The 5,505-nt window shown below is 46.2% G+C and overlaps 1 pseudogene; it reads left to right on the forward strand.

Moving 5' to 3' along the window:
- The first annotated feature begins 1,206 nt into the window (after nucleotides 1–1,206).
- Nucleotides 1,207–2,075, forward strand: LOC142448645 (large ribosomal subunit protein eL6 pseudogene; annotated as a pseudogene).
- Nucleotides 2,076–5,505: the final 3,430 nt, after the last annotated feature.

Below are 5,505 nucleotides of genomic sequence, written 5' to 3' on the forward strand. Positions count from 1 at the left end.
GATGAGTTTGGTCAGTCCCTCCATTCAGTCACAGAGCACTCAGGCTGCATTACCTGGGAAGCTGTACCAGACATAGGCTCACTGTAATGCAGAGCCACTCAACCTCAGTGCCATTGACCTTTGAAAACACTCACATCAAACTCACCACCATTGGAGTCACTTCTAACTCACAGCGCCCCGATAGCACACAAGGTAGAACCGCCTCAGTGGGTTTCCAAGCCTAGCTCTTTCCTGGAGTAGAAAGCCCCATCCTGAGGATTGGCTGGTGGTTTTGAACCACTGACTTTGTGGTTTCCAGTCCATTGCCTATCACAAGATGCTACCAGGGTTCCTTGTTGACATTTAGGGCTGGATAATTCCTCCTCGTGAGTGGTGATCCTGCATGTTGTAGGGTTCTTAACAGTTTCTCTGCTCTCTAGCCGCTAGATCGCAGAAACATCATCCTCAGTTGTGATAACCAAAAATGCCTTTAGGTATCACTAAATGCTCTTTGTAGTGTGGTGCAATTTAGGTGTCACAAGATCTGATTTAGAGTGATCTTATGAACAACAGAGTGAAACACTGCCCGCTCCTGCTCATGCTCACATTGTTGTTTTGTTTGAGTCCCTTGTTGGAGCCAATGTGTCGATCCATCTCCTGGATGGTCTTCCTCTTCAAGTTGACCCTCTACTTTCACAAGCATGATACCCCTTTCCAGGGACTAGTGTCTCCTGAAAATAAGTCTAAAGCACATGAGACGAAGTCTCGCCATTCTCACTTCTAAGACAGATCTATTTGTTCTTCTAGAATTCCATAGTTCTTTCAATATTCTGCCCCAGCACCATATTTCAAATGCATCAATTCTTCTGTTCCTTGCTTATTGTCTAACTGCCACAGGCATGCGCGGCAATAGAAAATACCATAGCTTAGGTCATGTGCACGCAAAGTGACATTCTGGCTCGTCAACACTTTAAAGAGGGCTTGTGCAGCAGATTTGCCCCATGTAATATGTTGCTTGATTTCTTGACTGCTGCTTCCATGAACACTGATTGTGGATCCAAGCAAGATAAAGTCCTTCACAATTTCAATCTTTTCTCTGTTTACCATGATGTTGTCTATTGGTCTAGTTATGAGGATTTGGGTTTTCTTTTTGCTCAGGTATGTAATCCATACTGAAGACTGCTTCAAGTCCTCCTTGCTGAAAGCAAGGAAAGCTCTATCACTCTTTCCCATCTTGCAAGATGGCGGGTGAGAAGGCGGAGAAGAAGCCCGAAGTCAAGAAAGCCGATGCCAGTGGCCAAGTTAAGGCGAAGGGGCAAAAGCCCAAGAAGGGGAAGCCCGACTGCAGCCGAAACCCAGTCCTAGTCAGAGGAATCGGCCGGTATTCCCGCTCCGCCATGTATTCCCGCAAGGCCATGTACAAGAGGAAGTACTCGGCGGCCAAGTTCAGGGTTGAGAAGAAGAAGGAGAAGGTTCTGGCTACTGTCACAAAGCCAGTTGGTGGTGACAAGAACGGCGGGACCCGCGTGGTGAAGCTGCGCAAAATGCCTAGGTATTACCCTACGGAAGACGTGCCGTGGAAGCTGCTGAGCCGCGGCAAGAAGCCCTTCAGCCAGCATGTCAGGAGAGTGCGTGCCAGCATCACCCCAGGGACCGTGCTGATCATCCTCACAGGGCGCCACCGAGGCAAGAGAGTGGTCTTCCTGAAGCAGCTGGGCAGTGGCTTGCTGCTTGTGACTGGACCTCTCTCCCTCAATCGAGTTCCTCTGCGCAGAACACACCAGAAATTTGTCATCGCCACCTCCACTAAAGTTGACATCAGTGGTGTGAAAATCCCCAAGCATCTCACAGACGCCTACTTCAAGAAGAAGCTGCGGAAGCCCAGACACCAAGAAGGCGAGATCTTTGATACCGAGAAAGAGAAATACGAGTTCATGGATCAGCGCAAGGCTGATCAGAAAGTGGTGGACTCCCAAGTTTTGGCAAAAATCAAAGCTGTTCCCCAGCTCCAAGGCTACTTGCGTGCTACCTTCGCGCTCACGAACGGGGTTTATCCTCATAAATTGGGGTTCTAGATTCTTGCAAAGAACTTAATTAAATAACTCAAATGACAAAAAACCAAAGAAAGCTCTATCATTGGAATACACACCTTGGTTTCAAACCACTCAGAATTCTTTTGTTCTGTTCAAACGACTACCTCTTGATCCCTGTCCAGCTTCCCAATAAGCACAATGGCATGTTCTGGAATTCCCATTCTTCTCCTGGCTATCCAGAGTTCCTAGTGATCCACACACTCAAATGTCTTTGCGTAGTCAATTACAACACAAGTGTCTTTCAGTGAAGACCCGTCAACAGTGATATCCCCAGAGCTGCAGCCTCTTCTGAATTTGCTTGTTTGTTGAAACATTTCTATTGGTCTTGATTATATGCTACCTCTTGAAATAGTTTAAGGTTGATCAATTCTTTTGGGTACAGTGGCTGTGATTTCCTTCCTTCTTTAGTGGAGGCTTCTTGCATCTTTCAATATTCTGTTCTCCGTGGGATATAATTCTCTAGTGGAGGACCACTGCTTTAGTAATTCAGACTTTGCCTCGGGTGGTGTTAGTAAATAAATAGATCCTTATAATAATAATAAATAATAATAACCACGGCAATAATTATGAACATATGAAGCAACTCCTTTATCTTAGCTTTTGTGTTAGGCACATCATCTTATTTAATACTCACAAACCCCTATGATAGAAATATTTATGAACTTCTAAAGGCTTTTAATGATCCCAAGAGTCATCATGTCAAAGAACAAACTGTAATCTCCATTAACGTTAAAGCAAATAATTTTATAGAAGAAATAGGACAATACAGAGGGGGCGGCACCAGGAGAGGATTTATCAAAGTACTCTGACATCCTGAGGGAGGGGTAAACCTTTAAACAGAGAAGTGGAGAAGAGAATCCAGGATTCCAATCATGAAGGTTCGGGATCTTGTGTAGTTACAATAGCAAGTCACAATATTGTAAATTCAGCTGATTTCTTTTCTAACATGACTTTCTTGGAGCTAATTACGTCAGCTGTGTATAGTTTCATCTGGGGCCTGGTGTGCAAGTATTTTTCTGAGACCATGTTGACAAGAATTTACTGACAAACATTTCTTGACCAACCAGAGCCTCGTCTTCTCTATTGCTGGCTGAGGACGGCTAAAGTTGGTAAGAAGTTGCAGTTCTAAATAATGGGTTCTGCCCTTGGGAAGGCGCGAAGGAGAACTTGGGGGGATGAATTCAACAATGGGGTGTTATTTAGACCTAGGGCAGTCATCTCTTGCCATGCTGGACAGCTTAGTTAGAGCACCTTCCTTCACGGCTGTAACTGGCTGACATTTTGGGCCGGATGGACACTCTATTTTTCAATACTCTCTCTTGAATTTTGCAAACGTTTGCAAGACCCTTTAACTGGAAAATCCTTAACCCATGGTTATTAAACTCCTCACTGTTTCTGCCTGCTTATTTTAAACGACCGTTTCTCAAGCCGTGTTGTCCACACGCTTGAAAACACTATCCAAGAGCTGTGTCTCTCCAAGTTAATGATAAGCAGAAGGCAAACAGCAGTTTGCGAGAAGCAAAATAGAACCCAGGCTGCATGCTGGGTAGAAGAAGCCTTTCTCATGCCCACCATCTAGAGTTGGGGGCCCTTGCGTGCTCGACATTTCTACCATATGCTCTTCACCAAGTTCTAAAAGCAAGAATCCAGGTACTAAGAGTAGAGGAAGGACGGAGCACCTGAGTGCATTCTAGGAGATGGAAGAGCTGTCTATTTAAAGAAGCCTTAGGGTGTGTCGGGTGAAGCTGGTTCTGATCCACAGCAACCCTAGAAGGAAACGTCGCCTGGTCTGCTCCAGCCTCACGAGGGATGGTTCTGTTTGAGCCCGTGTTGCAGCCACCGCTGTGCCAATCCGCTGACCGAGGGGCTTCCTCCCTTCTGTTGATCCTCTACTTTCCCGAGCATGGTGTCCCTTTCCAGGGTCTAGTCTCTCTTGACAGCATGACCCAAGTACATGAGATCAAGTCCAGCCAGCCTCGCTTCTAAGGAGTGTTCTGGTTGTACTTCTTCCAAGACGGCTTTGCTTGGTCTTCCGGCAGTCCGTAGTACTCTCAATATGTCCCCCGGCACCATTAATTCAAATACATCGGCTCTTCTGCATTCTTTCTTCTTCAGTGTCCAACTTTCACATGCATATGAGGCGACTGGAAATAGCATAGGCGACTTTAGATTGAATAATGGCTAATGCAAATTATTACACGATCACCCAGGCCGTAATGTTTCCCTTTCTGTGTTCTCTAGTTGCTTTTGGCCAGACTTTTCGCTTTACTGTCTGTATGCTTCCCTTTAAGGTTATTTATTTATTTTCCCGAGCACACATAAATTTTTTAACATTTATATTGAATACAATCTTACATGGCAGCTTTCCTATCTCAAACGTCAAGACGTTGAAAGGATGTGGTTTTTTTGTTTGTTTCAGAACAGTAATTAATAATTGGGTTTTAGAGTAAAAAGGAATCTGCGTGTGTATCGAATCCAAACCACTCAATTTGTGGAGGCAGACTCCAAATTACGCCAGGCGAAGTGAATTGTTCCAGGTCAGGAGTCCAAGTTTGGCCCAGCCCCTGCTTTCTGATCCCATGCTTCATTGGAACACAACAGCCTCGCTTATTGATTTATTATCTATGGCTCTCCTCCAACTGTGACAGCAGACCAGGCTGCGACAGACGGCATGCCCTTCAAAGCCTACACTCTCAGCTATGTGCCCTTTACAAAAATGTTTGCTGGTTCCTGCTCTGCATCACCCCACCAGCCCGGCCACTGGAGGCACCGCAGGCAGTGCAGCTCCCCTGGGGGGCAGTGCCGCTCCCCTGGGTGGCAGTGCCATGACGTGGGAGGTCCCCGGGTGCTGGAGTCAGACCAGGGTTTGTATCCTGACCCTGCCATTCACAAATTGTGTTGCCTCCATCCTAGAGCTTGATTGCCTGGAATCTCATTTCCCTTTTGAGCAAAACTGGGGGAAATGCAGCCTGTACTTGTACTCCGCGGTTTATGAGTATTTGTTTCTGGCATACACCAACATTGATGGTAAAATACCAGGCCTTTTCTACTTCATAAGTCTCTTTTATTCAACAGTTGCTGCCCTGGAAACGCACAGGGGTCCCTATGAGTCAACATCGACTCCATGGCAGTGAGGGTGAATGCGTATTTATGAAAGACACGATGGCCAGCTATCCCGGGAGACACCAAAGGCACAACTAAAGATAATGGTGGAAAGGGGCTCCTACCTTTGACATTTCCACGTGATCAAAGAGGCACACTCGTATAGAACCTTGGCCGGATCAAAACATGGTCTTCTGATAGAAAGCATTTAATCTGAGACCTGATCCCCAAACCACACTCACTGTCATTGCACCCGTGCTCCCCCATAGCAACTGCAAAGGCCAGGTGAACACTGCCCCGGAGGGTTCCCAGGACTGCAACTGCTTATGGG

The sequence above is a fragment of the Tenrec ecaudatus genome, chromosome 5 (assembly GCF_050624435.1).
Source record: "Tenrec ecaudatus isolate mTenEca1 chromosome 5, mTenEca1.hap1, whole genome shotgun sequence".
Lineage (NCBI taxonomy): Eukaryota > Metazoa > Chordata > Mammalia > Afrosoricida > Tenrecidae > Tenrec > Tenrec ecaudatus.